Genomic DNA, 19,181 nt, shown 5'->3' with positions numbered 1-19,181 from the left:
ATACTGAAGAGAAACTAAGCAATTACCAAAAGTGAAAAGAAAAACAATATATTCATGTATTTCCAAGTTTACAATTGGATGTAAATTCATAGAAACTCAGGAAAGACAGACTAAAATAATTAACATGTCAGAGCAAGTATAGATTTCTCAGAATAAATCTTAAGTTATAAGACTGTTGTATTAGAAGATACCAACACTGTATTTTGTAAACATTCTGATTTCAAACACTACACTATATCTCAATGCACATACAGTTAAACAGCTTAATACAAGAAGGAAATGAAGCTCTTTAAAAAAAGCATTAGAAGAAATGTCAAAGAAATTTAAAAGCTTTGTACAACCGATCTGTATCATGTTATTCATGTTGTTCTTGGAGAAAAACTAATTTCTCCCTAACCTCAACTTCTCTCCCTGTGAGACTCTTACATTGTGCTTATACATAGATTAACAAACACCAAAGTAATCAACAGATGTGAATTTTGGTCAAGAAAACATTATGAAAATGTGGATTTGCTTTACAAACAGAGATAATCTATCATGAAACAGCCTTTGATCAAAAAACACCATCTTATTAAAGCTTAACATTTTATTGAGAATATACCAATACCATAATAAAAGTAATGCAGAAAACCAGAAACTGAAGACAGACATGAGAAACTCCAGTATATTAGCAATACGGGCTTTAACTGAAAAGAAAATGGTCTCAGACAAATGCTCTATTAACAACTCTGCATGCTGTTTTGTCCATTTATTCTCTTTCTTAACAACAGAAGGAACCTGAGGGGTCTGAACTTTCAGCTGTCACAGCAGGAAAAAACATATCTGAAGTTCTGCAAAAATAAGTAAGTAAATAAATAATGATTAAATAGTAAACAGCTCACTAATTAAGCAAGTGTCTGTAAAGTGTTGTTTCTTGCACAGAATGGAAAATTCTTTCTTTCAACGCTTCTAAAGAGCTCATATTTAAATTCCAGGAAATGCTAATTTATCTCAAACTAGAGAGAATGTTCCTTCATCTTACTAATAGGTACTTCATTATTTCAAGGGAATTCATTTGTCTAGTGCAGCAGTAGATTATTGTTTGCTCATTGGTACATTATACTTGGTATATGAAGGTATAACAAGAGTTGAATACTTAAAGCTTTAACTTGCTTTAATGTTATCTGCTGATTATTACTGAATCTATGTGAGACATCTTCAATTTTCTTAAATTTGTCATTTATTTTTAACTTGGTATTTCTACAGCTTTGGATGATAGCTGAGCTGAGAAGTCACCAGGAAGCAGTGAAGAGGCTAAGGAAATTCATGCAGGCTTCTCTATCTGAATTTACTGTTACGGATGGATGACAAATGAAGAAATGCAGGTCTAAACTATGGCAATGGCCAAAGCAAATAATAAGACCAATATTTCCTGAACCGTGTTCTGAAAAAGAGACTGGCTTGGGTTACAAGTAACTGATACAGAATACCTCACAGGTGAGGAAAGAAATACATGAATAGTCAAAAAAAGGAAACAAGCTCAGGGCCAGTATACTTCTCTATAAGGGATTAATCATCACTTTGTAACAACAACAAAATAACAATCTTAAAAATCCTGTCTGCTATGGACTAAGATTAGGTTGAGAAAAGATAAGTACAAGAGACACATTCTAAGACTGGGTGAGAACAGTAGTTGCCATAGATACTGCAGAATAGGAAAGCTCTGCCTCCTTCAAGCAGGCATCTGGCATGGACAACCACCATTGTGAACAAAACTGGATTCAAGTGGATGTGGAACAGTGACACAGAAAATAGGTCTCCCTTAAGCAACCTGAGAACTTGCAGCATCTGTTTCCTATATTTTAGCTCAAGTTTGGCAAGCATCCCATATTTGCATACACTCTTGTGCTTGTAACACAGCCCTTACGTGCTCCGTGTTTCTCATGCTGCACAAGACAGCATGTGGAACACTCCTAAAGCTCTTGCTCTTATTGCTTCTGTTCAGCTTGTAGTCAGCTGAGCTAAAGGTCTCCCTTTTCTGATATACATGTAAACTAAGGTTAACAAAATCAGTGGTTTTCAACAGTATTTCAGTCTGAAGTATGACAGCTGCATGCCAGACCTTCATGTGACACACTATGGATTGTAGGCAATAGACTAGTCTTCCTTTCTGAGACAATAAAAATAAAAAATACATAAAATATTGTGCTTATTCATTTTGTTTTACTTTCAAATCAGATTTGTTTGCCTTTTTTCTTTAATCTCTGAGGTCGTATTTCTATTCTTCCCTGACAGTAAACAGTAAATGAAAATCTTGTAGTTACCTTCTCTAAATCACTCTCATTCTGTATGCTTTTGTAACGCTCTTTGTTACTCCCATCTAAATGGAATTAACATATCTTTCTGATCTCCTTCCCTTGTTTAACCTTACTGATTGGCTAATCTTACTGATTGCCCTCATATCCTATTTGAGCAAGTATCAGTGAACTATTCAAGGCAATGAATATTGTTTGTACTATCCTTTCAGGAATTTTTACCAAAATTTCACATTATTACAGACTAAAATAATTCTGCATCTTTTCATCTTATTTTCATAGTACTAATTAGAAAAACTCATCATCACCCTCTTTCCTCGAAGTGCTTTATTTATTTTGCTTTCTGTTTCACAAAGCAATCCTGGACAATCACTGCTGATGAGAGTGCCTGATACTATTTTATATCCATATAGTCCTATCACCCTAGCGGTTTCAGGGTATTCTTCAGATTTCTTAGCAAAGCTCTTTCAGCAACAGAATAAATATGAGAAATGTCAGATTTTGAAACCTCAATTGCATACTAAGCACCTCCAAAACACACAACATATGCTCAAAAAAAAAATCAATTAAATATGGTATTATAACCCATAAATGGAGATGAAAACTAACTTTTTATGCAAAAGCAATCAATATTACTAAAAATTAATAATGCTTGCAGTATCTGTAAAATAGATGAGGATAGCTGGCTGTTCATTCAAAAGAATTTAACCTGATGCTTGAAGGTAATTGCAAGATAATCATATGCTTCTCCTACTGCTCAGTAACTGTTCATTTTGCTTTTTGGAACTTATTCTATCTCTTCCTGAAGAACTCTGACACCTATGATCTTTTGTTTGGGTGCAACGGTCAGTCAGTGTGGATCTCACTTGGATGGAACAGACCAATCAGGAATTTTACTGAAAACATAACACTGAAAAATTAACATTGCTGTTACTCATGAGAAGTATTCAAATGGTCAATTCACTGAAAAACCTTGCATTAACTGGAGCACTCTGCTAATTCACTTCAGCATAAGAGTTTTCTCATTTCATTTATTCCTATGTCTCATCTCTACCCAGTGCAAGAAAAGAGAAAAACGAACTGATGCTGTCAAATTTCACTCAGGTTTTTACATGTGCTTAATAAAAAAGCATGACGGAATCTCTCTGCTTATTTTTTAGAGAAAGAAGTGTGCTGAAGCCTGCAGAAGGTTGATTTCTTCAGAGTTAGAGATGGGAACTACTACATTTATTTACCTGTATAAATAGGCTCATACTCATTGCTCAATAGTTGGCAAAACCGTGTAACCTGTGCTGCCATTTTCATTGTTTCCAACTTAAATAAACAATACTAAATGTTATCCTCCTACCAAATACCCAAATTAAAATATACTAGTGAACCAACATTTTTTTTTCCTGTTTGCATGCTGAATGGTATCTTTGATGGGACCATCACAAAGTGAGAAAATAACTAGAACACACCAGGTTTAGAACCCACAACCAACAGACATCACCTGAAATTCTTCTTTCTCTGTCCCCATGCATCCTCTCACACAAACTCTGTTTTTTCATAAGATCATGTCACTGGATTCCTTTAGGAAATAGTGTCTTTGTTTCATTTGGATAACATTATTTACTGGATTGAGTCCTAGTCTCTGTTTAGCTGGCTCGCTCATTTCAGACACACAGCTTGTAATTACAATTTTTGTGGGTGAAAAGGGGAAACATATAAACAGTTTCTGTAAGTTTTATGGTGTTTTTTTTTTTTCTGAATATAAAATGATTTCCATAAGGTAAAAATCATTCTCAGTAGCAAACCTAAAAACAAACAACAAATCCATGATATAGAGAAGAGGCCTTATTTCCTTTGATTGAGCTCATTTTCAAATTTAACTTAGAAACTAAGTATTTTCCTACAGGAGAAAAAAAAGTGAAAATCTCTTTTGTCTTCCTGGAGGTATAACATACTTGAGAGAAACTAAAAACATTATTATTGACTACGTTTAATAAGATTTATCAAGATAGCTGCTAGGCAAGAAATAGCAGAATATGTGGTAAGATTACAGAAGATGAAGCAAATAATTGTTAATTATTGGTTCAATCAATTGGTACCACAGCTGTAGTCTTATATATTTTAGAATTGAGATACTACAAATTTAGTTTCAATTTTCTTATGGATATTGGACCAAAACCATACTTTTCTTACTCATGCCAGTAAGAAAAACAAGCTTGGCTAGTTAATGCATGAAATAGTATTGCAAAGTACAAAGTGCACAGCATGAACCAAGGTCAATTCAAATCCACCTACCTGTGCTTTCTAAAGATTCAGAGCATTAAGCTTCATCAGCTGCAGCTCATGTCTTGTGTAAAGGTTGTGGCAAGATGCCCTTTCAACTCCTCCAATCCTATGCTTGAACATTAACTAAAAATGCCAAAAGCACAGCCTCTGAAAAGTCGGAATAAGTGTATCAATTTGAAGTGATCACTTGGCTTTACAGAGAGCACATGATTACATTAGAAAGAAATGAAATATTCCCACTGTTTTTCTGCCCCTTCATCCAGTCCCTGCTATGTCCTGCATGTGATAGACATGATGAGGTAGAGGGAGAATTCAATAACGTTATACCGTAGATTCTCTAACAGGACCTAAATATAGATCAAAATTAAAATCTTAGGCAGGTTCAAATTAATAATTTGGATTCAGGGAAGTTAATCTGAAGTAAATATCAATGAAGAATTTAAATCTTTGGAAAGTAGCATCAAATAACAAGAACTGCTAACAAGTATCATCTAACAGCCTACAGCCACAGCTACACTGCACTTGGGCCACTTCGAAAAAGCATACTGGAACACTTGGGAGATTTTCAAGCATGCTTTATAGGTCTTAAAGAGGAGACCACACAAGTCCAATTTCAGTTTGTTCTAACCAATCTCTTCAGTTTGGACTGACTATATCAGTAGGCTCACAGCTAGGATAATTCAGAAAGAAAAGCTTGTATGAAAACTGTAGGACTTTCCTAGTTTTGAGCATGCTGCAAACATTCTCCTTCTATTTTCAACATCCACACTGCATGTACTGAAATTTCCAATTGCATTGGTCCACTTCAACTGTGTTTATTTTTTTTAAATAATTATTTCAGTTTAAGCACTATATAAAATATAAGCATGCCATTAAATTATTGAGGAAAAGATACTGAGCTTCATTTCAAAGCACTTTGGTAAGAAAGTGCTTTGAAACCTGCTGTCAGTAGGTTTTTTTGAAAATGTTTTTAAGTATTTCATTTTGTTCTACCAAAACAAAAGTGACTTTTTTTTACTATTATTATTACTAAAAATATCCATCCAGAAAAGAATTCTCAATTGTTTGATTCTCTGTGTGTTGTCAAACAGACAATGAGATTACAGAATGGGATGGTAAAGGGGTGACAAAGTGATGGTTATACTCTCTTTTCTACAGATCTGTAGAAAATAGTCAATAACCATTTCCCATCCAGAAATCCAAGCCAGAAAGCTCAAAAGTACAACTCACTTCTGTTGCATTTTATCCTTCAACCACAAGGCATAGTTCTCCACTTCACATATACGTGCATATATGTGTATATATATATATATAGAGAGAAATAGATATATTTCTCTAGGAGACCTTGGTAACCTCAGTTCTCAAATGTTACTCATTTAAAACTGTGATAATTGCACTGCTCTCACCAAATATCGACAGGACTCTCCCAATACAAACATGGGAGACTGGATAAAAATGGTACTAGGTATTTTGCACCCTCAGCAACCTGTGCAAAAGTTTAAGGGCAAACAGATTTTTTGTTTTTACTGTTTAAAATCACACTTTCAAAACTACAGAATATTTGCTCATGGAAAAAAGAGGAAGTTTCCACTGCGGAATATACAATCTTCTTCACCCAGCCTTTCAGCCACATAGAGAAAGTACTTGACTAAAAGCAAACTATTTTTGAAAACTGACTCACATGAAAGGTTTCTGCCATTCCCTACGTTCATTCAAATTCATACAACATATTTCTTATATAAAACAGTGCACAATAAGAATTTATATCACTTAAGAATGTAAGCAGAAGATACCTATTTGAAGCAGTAGCAATGGATTAGTTACAATTAAGTCATATTTTACTTAACTATGAGATCTACTTGCTGATCCTCATCACAGATTTGAATACATTCCCTTTACACACCTATAGGTGGTGCTGAAATACAATTGTTACTTTTAAAAAAGATGAGTAATTTTGTAACAAAGCTACACAGTTAAGCAGATCTGCTTCAGTGACATAGCTGAATCAGCAATCAAATTCAAGTTTGTTCTTGGTTCTATCTTTCCTCAGGTACTTGACACAATGCCATGCTTTACAGCTCCATTTCCAAGACGTAGAGCAAAACAACAGGGTATTTTTGAATTGTTTCAAGAGCTCAATAACAAAAATACAAACTGAAAATCTAGTTGTCATAAATATGACACAATCATAGAACCATAGAACCTTTTGAGTTTGAAGTGACCTTTAAAGGTCACGTAGTCCAACTTCCAATAAACAGGGACACCTAGAACTAGATCAGAGTGCCCCATACCCAGCATGACCTTGACTGCCTCCAAGAATGGGATTTCCACCACTTACCTGGGCAACCTCTTCCAGTGCCTCACTTTCAGTCCCCCTTCAGATAGTCCCTTGAATTATTTTAGTGGCCTTCAGCTGGCCAAGCTTCAACAAGTTACATCTCTCCTGTACTGAGGACTCCACACCTGGATGCAGTACTCTAGGTGACATCTCACCAGCACAGAGTAGAGGGAAGGATCACTTCCTTCAGCCTGCTGGCCTCTTTTCTTTCAATGCAGCCCAAGACGCAATTGGCTTTTTGGACTGCGAAGGCACAGTGTTGGCCCATGTCCATCTCACCATCCACCAGTACCCCAGGTCTCTTTAGGCAGGTCTGCTCTTGGATTCATTGAACCCCAGGAAATTCACTGGGCCCACTGTTTGAGCATGCCTTGGGTGTGCTGACTGCATCACGCAGCTTGGTGTCATCCACAAACTTGCTCAGAATGCACTCAATCCCTCTTTAACATCAATGAAGATGTTAAAGAACACTGGTGCCAGCACTGACCCCGAGGGACATCACTTGCCACTGATCTCCATCCAGACATTGAGGCACTGCCCACCATTCTCTGGGTATGATCTCACAACCTGTTCCTAATCTACCAAGCAGTCCACTACAAGAACAAAGCAAACAGAACACAAGTATATTTCTCCAAGAACATCCCTTTCAGGTTGTACATTTCATCCTGATCAACATAAATTTTACCTCTGAGTATAAACAATGACAACGTAGCTACTACTAATAGCCATCCGGGCCATCAGCCCTGTTCACCGGAACGAAACAGTACTAACTTACTTCTCTATAAATATAACATAAGGAACAAAATCTTTTTCAGTCACTATTAACATGTGGTAACATAATAATCAACAGCAGATGAGTCCTTGCTTTCTAATTCAGAATCAACATACAATAATTCCACACTAGTGATTATTTATAGAAAACATACTAAAATGATCTCAATTATGAGTATACTTTATGGTAAACAACATAGTTTGAGCTATTTCCTGTAATACTAACACTTTACACCTAATTTCCAAGCTATATTCTGCCATTTGAAGTTATGAAACTTAAGAAAATAGTTGAAGGAAGAAAATAAGTAACTTGTATTAACAGCACTACATTTTTTTTCTAAAAGTAAGGAACAGTGTAAAATTATATTTGTGAATTTGGTACGGTCATATCATAGGTATAGATCTCCATATCTATATTTTTTTGATAGTAATAGAAAGTAGCAAGTTTGAAAATGTGTGATGAACTCTTCTCAAGTGTTAGGAAATATTTACTTTGGTTTGTACAGCTTTACTTGCATCAACTTGAATTACGGTCATAATATTTCTCCATTTGCCACCATTTTTCCCTCGCTATTTTATTTAAGTATTATTTTTTAAAAACCAGTATAAATAAAAAGGCAAGTTTGGCCATCTGTAAAAGCCAGCTGTATAAAAATGAGACCAATATAAATCAGTTTGGCTCTTCTGTTATGAATGGAAATTAATGAAAATCAATGTTAATTTATATAGGTTGGAAATGTGGTTCAATAACGCCTTTTATCACTTTAACATATAAGCCAGCTCTGAGCTGACAGCTACATGTCCCAAATGCCCTAAGAGGGCAAATGCAAAGACTGGCCCTGCTTTAGTACAGTATCTCAAAACAAACAAAAAGAAAAACACAACAACAACAGTTATTAGATTAAATGAACTACAGAAGTGGGGAAAAAACACCAAACCTCAGAACACTTGATAATCTGTAATAGCTATATACCTTCCCAGGGTTCAAAACTGCATCTTGAGAGAATTAAACTTCCTTACTGTCTTACTTAGCTGATTATAAATTATTCTTTTTCTGACTCCTACTTCAAATATCACACTTGATATAAAAGAACCACTAATTCTTGTTGAGTACATTCTTTGTAATCTACTTATCTTCAACAAGGTGCCCCTTTTTTGCACTTCTATGTATATTTTGAGGTGGGAAAAGAAAACACCTGGACTACATATAGCCATTCATCTGAGCAGCTGAGGAGAAACAAGAAAGTAACCACAACCAGATTTGAGCCACGAGCACTGAAGTGGAAACGTATCTAATCTCCCACAGTTTTTTTCCAATTATAGAAGAACTAGTGTTCTCATTTGTCAAATTCTCACAGCAAGACAGCTCAAATACAGTATTTCATTTACTACCTTCTTTTTCAATGTACCTTTAAGCTGTTTTGCACCGGAAAGTATTGAGGTAAATTATCATTCCTACTGTATGCTACATATATGTCAGAATCTAGATTTTAAGCCTGGCCTTCTTTATGTTGTCTAAAAACAAAGTCAAGATCAGAGTTCTGTTGACACAGGGCTTCAAAAGTTCTCAGAACCAATCATAACGGTACTACTGGGAAACCAACACTGCAGCAGTGTTGTGACTCTGCCTGTTTCCAGTCACTGCTCCAGACCCCAGTTCACAAACTGACTTTTCTTGACCTGAACTCCACCACGCATTATGGAACTTGCCTAGTGATCTCTGAGCTGTGTCTAACCTTGGTTACCCTCTCTAGAACTAATCAAAACTATCTAGCTCGTTCAATTTCCCAGCCTGATCTCAGACCTGCCTCATTACACAGACTTGCCCAATGACCTGTACTCTCACCTGACTGTGGTTGCCATCCTCAGACCTGCCATGCTTGCCTTGCTCATGCTGTAGGACTGTAACTTTTCTGTTGAGGCACTGTCCTTGAATGCCTGCCTCATTATTGCACTTGGATCATGGTTTATCTTCTTTTGTGAAACAATCTACCCTTTCATCTTTCTGATGCCTTAATGCATTTTTTTTTTTCCCAGGGAATATTGCAATTTACAGCTAAAATATATCTTACAGTCCACTTCATTTCCAAAAGATGGACCTGCTCTCTCCCTGCTTCCCCCCTTCATCATTTCATCGCTTCATCATTTCCCAGCCATCACACCTTTTTTTTGCATCAACTCAGCTGCCCCTTCGGCCTTCACACTCCAATGCTCAGCAAAGGGATTCACAAGTTTGTTCAAGGAAAAGGGAGGTGAACACTTATCCAGCTGACTGCATGAGGGAAGAAAGAAGGGTGGAAATGGACACTCCCTTTTTAAGTGAGAATGAGGTGCTACATCAGCTCCAACATAACAGCAACTTCTCCTTCAGTTACCTTATTTCACAGTACACCCTAGGTCTACATTTAACTTCAGTTAAATATATAATTCTCAACCTCAAATCCTCAGCAACTACTGTAAAAAATTTTGAAAGGCGCTGAAAAAAAAAAATCTTGCTTTACATCTAATTGCAGTTTAAAACAAGTGGAAACATGTCGTCCCACAGCAGAGCAAAAGCCAAAGTTAACACTTCACAGAGTGCAAAGCTGAAAACATATTAAATGTCTACCTGGCCCTTTAGTTTGCTAATCTTGTTGATGATGAATAACTGATCCACTGAGCTTCACCTATAATTTGTTGATAGAACTACTAACTGAAAAGCATCAAATGACTGCTTTCTTACTATACCTTAGGGAAACTCACCAGATGTTTATACAAATAGTTACTTATGTAATCAATTAGGTATAATTACAGGACATATATATCTCTATTTTCTCTGGAGAAAACTATACAGGGTACATACAAGGTTCCTACACTGCACTGTTGCATTTGCTTGTTGCACTTCCTGAATCCCTGAGTTTTTCTTATTCCTCATCTTGAATTAGAACTGAAGTACTTTGTAAATTTACTGACTGCCTTTTCAGCTCCCTCAGACAATACAAAGCAGTGAGGATAAATACACAGCCCCCCATTCACGCATACAGAACAAGAGCATTTAGCAAAACGAAGTGCTGGACAAATGAGTCAGATTGGCTTAAAATGTGAAGGAAACATAGCCTCAAACCACCCATGCAATATCAGAAACAAAAATACCTGGGATGCCTATCCGGAAGGTCCTGAATACAGTCATGTTAATCATATTAAAACATGATGCCTTGGTAGATCATTGGGTTCAAAGACTATTCTTTGTTAATTTTTGCTTCTCTAGACTACAGATCTCTCAAAACTTATTTATCATACAAATCCATTTCTTTTAACCATTACTTTCCCCCATATATATTTGTTTGTTTTGCCCTAAGATACATACCAATAAAGAATTTTTCATTGTTGTTCAGAAATAAAATATATGTATGGGTCCTCCCAGTTCCTATTTTGCTGAGAAAAAAAAAAAAGCCATGGAAATGTTTCAGCTTGACCTGTCACAGTTCGTTTAATTTGAAGTACAAGTGGCAGATCAGTAGTAGTAGGCCTGGCAGAGACTCAGGCACAGATGGAAGGTCAAAGCAGGTGGCCTAGATGGCAGTGTTATGTAAAGCAGTTGAAAAAGAAGGGCAATGAGTGAAACAATTACTATATTATAGAACAGTAGAAATGGCTTCTGAAATCTATTAAATATATATATAACACATGCTAATTATTTAAAACTACATAGATGGAATAACAATGAAAGTACAGTAATTGTTGTCCTTACCCTCCTTTTCTCTCAAGCACAATAACTATGCCAGTGTTTTATTTCTACCTTACTTCTTTTGAAAACACCCTTTGAGTCTCATCTATCTTCTGCTTATCTCTCACAGGAGGAAGTCCTACATGCCAGTGATCAGCAGTACAACACATAAGTCATACTGCCTTATTCCAATACCCGATCTAAATATACGCTATATATATAGTCATCAGCTGCTGGATCTAGTAATGGTATCACACAATGGCAAATAGTACTCAAAACATGACAGAACCACTGTATATTTATAAACAAAGTATGGTCGTATAATGACACAACATTTTTTCAAAGTTCAGATTAGCTTACGATGTTATAACTAACAAAGAACTACAGAATCATTTGGGTTTGAAGGGAATTTTAAATGTTATCTAGACCAACTCCTCTGCAGCATACAGGGACATCTACAGGTAGATCAGGTTGCAAAGAGACCCATCCAGCCTTACCTTAAGTGTCTCTACGAACACAGCTGGACCTCCCTGGGCAACCTCTTTCAGTGCTTCACTACACTTAACTATAAAAAACTTCTTATTTCCAAGCTCAATCTCACCTCCTTTTGTTTGAAACCATTTCCCCTCGCCCTATCATCACAGACTCTGCTGAAGAGTCCCCTTTAGATACTGAAAGGCTTCTATCAGGTCTCCTTACAACCTTCTTTTCTCCAAGCTGAACAGCCCCAACTCTCTCAGCCTGTCCTCATAGGAGAGGGGTACCATCAGTTGGATCATCTCTGTAGCCCTCATCTGGACATGCTCCAACAGGCCTGTGTCTCTCCTGCAATGAGAACTCCGCATCCAAATGCAGTACTCCAGGTGAGGTCTCACCAGTGCAGAGTAGAGGGGGAGGATCACTTCTCTTGACTCACTGGCCACGCTTCTTTTGATGCAGCTGAGAATACAGTTGGCTTTCTGGGCTGTGAGGGCACACTGCTGACTCATGTCTATCTTACCATCCACCAGCACCATGTATCAAGGGATACACACAAAGGCCAGATATTTTGGGGTTGAACTCCAACTTAGGTTGGGGAACACCAAAGCAGCTTTAAGAAAAATCATGCCTAGTTCTCAGAACACAGGATTTGAAAGTGAATTATTTGCTAAGTTTAACATTCTAGTAACCAGATACAGAACAAAAATGGTACTCTTCAGTACACAATTATTTCACCAAATACAAACATTAGATATATTCATGCAGGTTCAAGGTAGGAGGATTTTACACTATCTAATATGCTACTCTCAGACTGAAGTTAGGAGTGTCTTCATAAACCATTTTAGAAAAAAACAAGACAATACCTAAAGTTGCAAAGCTTTAGCATTGCAGCTGAAGAAAACTCCATCAGGTGTGACATTAGCAGAGGATCAGCCAAAAGAGACCCAGGGATGTTCAGAAGCAACTGATACACAGATTTCTTCTTATGATTTAACTATTTAACTCTTTTTTTTTTTTTTTTTTTTTAAACACTGAAAGTAGAGATATGCATATTTATTTCTCTTCTTGGAGAGGCAGGTAAAAACAAAGGTAAAAACACTATGCAACGCTCATACTTTAACAACTCTGCCCAGAAGAATCCACTGGAAATATAGCTGTGGTGTGCCCCTGTTCATTGCAGGGGAGTTGGACTAGATGGCCTTCAGAGGTCTCTTCCAACTCTAAGGATTCTACGATTCTGCAAAATCTATAAAATATTATCAAATTCCATCATATCATTTGGCAGAAGCTTGTAGCTGTGTTTCCATCAGTCTGCCTTCTCACCCTAAGTAAGTACAAAATACAAGACAAAGTTTAAAAGCTGTGACATTCACAGGCTAGCCTGGAAGAGAAAGCACTTCTATCCTACCTCAGGATCTACTGGTGCCACAGAATAGAAATCTTGAGCCTTGTAACACTTATCAAAAATCCATGGATGGTTTTACTACTAGTCTTGCAATTATTAAGTCCTCTCCTCCTGCTGTTCCATTACAATACTTACCCATGTCTACGCACAGTTTTCTTTAATGTGTTTAGTGCTAACATTTATTTTTTAGGACTAGACAAGGAAATACCTTCCCTTATAAAACTGCTTTGGAAGTAGCACCTGAAGACATAACGAAAAGTTTCATCTATTCTGCCACCTGCCATTAGCCCAGACCGAGGTCAGAATGTTATAGCATTGCATTTACCAACACAGAAGTTCATTTGTACTCAACAAGTGCTCCTTCCAGTACATTTAAAACTGTTTCCACATTCTTCCTGTTTATTATTATTAGTCAGTTTTAAATTTTTTTTTTCCCCTAACTCATTAAATTTTAAAAGGTGTTTACACATTCAAAGCAGATCCAGTGAAAGTAAAGGCATTTATTCTTCAAGAATTTGACAGTTTACGTATACGGCAAACAGCTGCTGCCACCCTAGTTTATTCACAACATGCTGTGATGACGTCTAGAGAGCCTCAGAGCAGAGCTGAGTGACCTTCAACATCCTTTGTCTCCCCTGCTGCACTTATTTTCCAGTTGTGATATCCAAAGAGCGCTCAGTGGTGCTGGGGCTCCTGTTTACACCCCCTTTCCTCAGACCCAAGAATGCGAGTCACTTCCACGAGACACAACACAATCAAGATGTTTCTGTAATCACTTCCATGTTACCCCCAGTACTCCCAGCATTTCTCACCTGAAGGCCACGCACAGGTGGTTCCTCAGCTTCCTTTTGCTCACTGGCTGCTCCATTCTCTGCATCACACCACAGCTTCTCTGCCACATGCTGAGCGCTGGGCAGGGCTGCTCCTCTGAAGGTGATCTGTAGAGGAGAAAAAAAAGAAGAAAAAAGAAAATTGTTTAGACAACTTTAGATACGCAGCCATACTACTGATTTTTTCTACCTCCTTTGTAAAAGCCAGGCTTTTTTCTTCCCTTTCTTGTACCAACCCAGGGTGAACTCCAAACCTTTTCAGATGACATGATGCAGACAAGTGTTCTGTCCACTCCATTCCTCACTGTTACCCTACATATCTTCCCCTTGCTCCACATACAAATGAGATGACATTGATGGGTTCCAGGTTCCGTGGCCACAAATAAAAATATTTTCCATTTAGGATAACCAAACATTCATTCTCACACAATAGAAAATTGATGAAGTCCAAACCAAATGTGGAGGATTCAGGTGAGCATGTGAACCTATTTAACAGCTCGCTGTTGATGCTGAACTCCTCAGCAACTAGAAAACAAGAACTATCGTGACTCCTGCATGGCTGGGAATGGGCTGGCATCCTTCCCAACCTGGTAGTTGTGCCCTCAGAACCATGTTGTGTCGCAACCTGACATCACTGCAGTAGTTGACATCACCGCTACTGGGATAGAGTTAATTCCATGGGAGGCATAGAGTTTATTAAGGAAAATGAGAGTAAAACCAAACCCTTGGGTTGTGTCATGCAGTGCAGACAGATCCACTTATCAGGCTGTTCACCCAGCTATAATTCCAGCTGTTCATTTCCTAAATTTGTTTTAATTGCTTAATATTTTCAGATACACAAACTTCCCAGCACAAAGCATACTTGGAAAAGTCACAATGTAAAACATTGTGTAAAACATCTGGGATCCAGAGAAGCATTAGAGATTATGAATATGCATGTGAAATGTATCGTTCCCTTTGTTAGTGTTACCTAATGTATGTACCTAACACAAGTTACATGGGAACCATTGATGCACATTAGGTTTGGACTACAGAGGTCACCTTACTGAACAGAATATTTAAGACTTGATCTCAAAATTATTGGTACTGCTAAAAGGCTTCTATTTTTCTTAGGGACAGGATGATCCCCAGGAGTTCCTTCCAACCTCTGCAATTCTGTGATCCTGTGCTTCTTCATAATGCTTAGCTCTTCAGAATGGCTGGGTATGCCAGAAAGCAGGTGAGTGGAAATCATACATGTAGGGAACAGACAATTTATCAGAATCTGTTGTGATAGGGCAAGGGGAAATGGTTGCAGACAAAAAGAGAGATTTAGACTGGATATAAGGAAAAAAAAAATTACAATAAATGTGGAGCAAGTTGCCTAGAGAGGTGGTGGATGCCCCATTGCTGGAGACATTGAAGGTCAGGCTGGTTGGGGCTCTGAGCACCTGATGGAGCTACAGGTGAGTTGGACTAGATGGCCTTTAAGGTTCCCTTCCAGCTCAAACAATTCTATGATTCTATGAAAAGTAGGGTCAGAGTACTGAAAGTTGAAAAAACATTTCATTGCAACCTCCTGGCCGGCTCAGTGAGACCCAGCAGTCCTAACTTAAGTCACAACAAGGACAAAATTATCACGATTGCAGCTGTGCCAAGTATAGTGTCTGAAAAAAAATCTCTCACATTTAAATAATCTAGCGAATACCTTTGTATCTGCAAGTGAAAATCAAAGCAGAAGCGTAATGTTCATTTTGATGAAAAAGCTGTAGAAAATTACAAGAAACAAGGAGCCTACATAAGATTTTTGTACTACGTATGAGGGCAACATATAGACACAGGCAGATTCAGCAAGTGCCTGAGCAAACAGCACTGAGGATTTTGAGTGGGAAGCCGTGAGGTAGGTCAGATAGGACAGGAGAAAGATTTGGCTGGGAAGCCTTGGTTTACCTCAGCAGGGACAGCAGAAGCACTTGAGTGAAGCCCTGAGGTACGTCAGCAGGGAGAGCAGGAAGGTTTGGGCAGGGAGCCCTGACTTCCCTCAGCAGGGACAGCAGGAGCATTTGGGCAGGAATCCCTGAGGCGCTGCTGTGCAGACAGCACAACGTTCTGAGCAGGAGGTGCTGCTTCTGCATTTAGGCGGGAAATAGTGAGTTATCTGAGGATGGTAGGAGCATTTGGGTGACAGCTAATCCATAATTGATATAGAGTAGACAAATTCATTTACTGGTAAAAATTATGAAGAATTATGTGGGAAGTCTAAGGAATCATCTGGGTGAACAACTAATATGGGACAAGTAGCCCTTGAAAGCAGAAAGAGTAGGTGCAAAAAACAGACAAAAATATTTAGTGGAAAGGGGAAAGAAGATATACAGTAGTATGAGGGGAAGATTGCCCTCAACAGGCAAATATGAGAAGCAGGAGGCAGGATGAAGACTCCAGCAGCAAATGCTGAAACAGCTTCCTAAACTACTTCTGGCTGTTCTAACCATAGCTATGCTAAGTAAAAAAAAAAAAGTAAGAGCTGAACCAAGGGCCATACATCATTGTTGGGAACAGGAAAGGAGATGTAGCCTTAAGGAGAAGCTGTGCAGTGTAAATAAAGCAAGGCAACCTGTGTGACAGGGCTGTCAGCTAGTGTTTGGAGTAGGTGAGGTGTGTTGGGTGGTAGCTACCAGAGGGGAAAGGAGGGGGGCTTCCAAGGATGGAGCAGTGTGGACAGCTGTAAGACTGACAGAAAGATGTCCCTTCTGTGTGCCTAGGTTCTGGCTGCTTTAGCAAGTGGGAAAGAAAGACCCTCTGTGAGGATAGAAGTTCTATCCAGTCGTTAGCTCTAACATCATTACGCCCCCCTTCCATTAAGTGTTCTCAGTCCCAGACCTCTGCTCTCAGCTTTGTATCTAGCCAGAAGACAATGTACTGTCCTGGGGACTCTACAGCTGTCCCAAAGGGTGAGGGAATGGAAAGTACTGCAAAAGATGACAAATATATTAAAGGCAACAGTTGTACTATTCAGAAAAGATAAAATTCAAGCATTTGTGCAACTAATGCAGCAGTAAAATGGATTGCCAATTTATTTATCATACTTTCTACTCACTTTTCATTCTAGCAATAACAATAATCCTCTGCTCATGTACTCATATTCTCATAAGGAATAAATTCAGAGCTAGTACTTATTTACCATCATATGACACAGACATGACAGAAGTATATTGTGGCATTCTTCATGAAGCCTGTGTTTCACATAGAACTAGAGCTCTCAGCCATGTAGTCTCCATAAATCAGATTCTGAAGAGCATAACAAAATGTATCAATTCTTGTTATTCCCAGTATTAAATACTATGTCATACCAGTAATACCCCTAAAACCCCACATTTTTCTTGTCCATGTGAAGTAGACATATGCCTACTTCAGTAGTGTAAAGGGCAGCTACCACAGTAACTTAATTCGCCATGGCATAAGGTATTTTTCTACTGGCCTACTATTTACTGAAAATGAAATCACTAATCTGTTTTTACAGCTAATTAAAACCTCCCGATCTGTTTGAATGAAATTTTCCTTTGTTCTTACACAATACAAAGAGGACTAGTAATCACCTCTGCAGAAGCTAGGGAATTACCAATGGTTTATTTTCCCTGAATTGAACTTATATTCTTAATATGTTCACTTCTGCTTGTTAGGAACTGGTGGGTATCTGGAGAGCTATAGAACGAATCCCAAAACGACCTTGGAACTGCAAAGCTGTGTATGCTAGCCTCCAGCATTTTAGCTGGAGCATAACAGGTTTTCTGTTTCCATTAGAAACATGACATATCACAGTGATAAACGGCTTAAAAAAAGCAGTAAACTTAAGAAGCATCATACATTTCCAAGCCGAAAATCCATGTAGTTTCATGGTAATGAAACGTGCCTTCATGTTAATAACTTAGTAGAAAACTTCTGGGGAAATAGAAGTAAAACATGATTTCTGTGCAACTCAGACTCACACCAAAATTTAAGAGCTGCCTATTTGTTAATAAAGTTCCAATAATGCCATCTTAAAGAGCCCCAGGATATAAGACATTTTTAATGTATCTTTTTTGTCAGTGCAGAGCTCACCATCATGATTAGATTGGAGTATTAAGGGAAATAAATATTTTCAATGCCACTCTTTGGAAGCATTTCTCAATTCACAACACTAACGCTAAGTTGCCATTGCCTTTTTTTTTTTTTTCCACTAGTTTTGATTGATTTCATATGAAGAATAATACAAATGGTATCTTTCAATCTCTCTTCTCAGCATGCCTGACTATCACCACTTTTATTCTGAGAATTTACCCTGATAAAGAGACTGCATGTACCATCTGTATAGTTCACTGTGGGAAGCATGAGTTAATGTTATTACTAAATTACGTGGTACGTGCTATAGGAACAATGTCATCTAATTATCTGATAAACACAACCTGCAAGACAGAAGAGATAAAACTATTTTAATATTATATTTTGAAATAGCAATGAAAATGATATTATAAAACTGGTACATTAGCAATTTTAAGGACCAAATCCTCTGCCTATGAAAAAGATGGAGGAGAACAGCACTACTTTCACAGTACTCTTCATTGTTACACAATTCATTTGACAGAAGGTATTGCTAGCTATTCAGTCATTGTTAGTCTATATTCTATTTAAACTATCTATACAAAGGATGAAATTAAAATTACAGAATTCTCCACTAAATAATCCCTCCTATGAGGAATCCTATGAGAATTTCATTTTTCATAGCACCAGCTCTTGAGATAAATGATTACATCATTAATATATTCTTTTTTTTCCATCAATTTTTTTTTTTTAATTGATTAGTGGTCAGATTGAATGAGGTCACTTTCCAAAGGTTAGTCCCATCAGATGACTCATCCTTATTGTTTCTTACTGTAATCTCCCACACAGTTGTACAATCTTTTACCTGAAGAAGGTCAAGCAAGCAAATATTAGAGCTACACTATACTACATGGTATTACACACGCCATGTAAACATATAGGATATATACATACTAAGGAAACCATCTTAGACCACCTTTGTATGTGTCATCAAAAATAATAAAATTAAGTTGTATGTATTCAG

At 37.5% G+C, this 19,181-nt stretch overlaps 1 protein-coding gene across 8 annotated transcripts in view; it reads right to left on the bottom strand.

Annotated features, from left to right (window-relative positions):
- Positions 1–19,181, bottom strand: part of TFPI (tissue factor pathway inhibitor) — a 210,293-nt gene that overhangs the window by 43,257 nt on the left and 147,855 nt on the right. For all 8 annotated transcript variants that reach the window (XM_090144375.1, XM_090144371.1, XM_031604400.2 and 5 more), the window contains one exon: positions 14,084–14,209. The gene's annotated coding sequence lies outside the window, so the exon portion shown is untranslated. The remainder of the gene's footprint in view (positions 1–14,083; positions 14,210–19,181) is intronic.

Source organism: Phasianus colchicus, chromosome 7 (genome assembly GCF_987193195.1).
Source record: "Phasianus colchicus chromosome 7, bPhaCol1.hap1.1, whole genome shotgun sequence".
NCBI lineage: Eukaryota > Metazoa > Chordata > Aves > Galliformes > Phasianidae > Phasianus > Phasianus colchicus.
The sequence above is the reverse complement of the archived record's forward strand: the minus strand, read 5'-3'. Positions and strand labels throughout refer to the sequence as shown.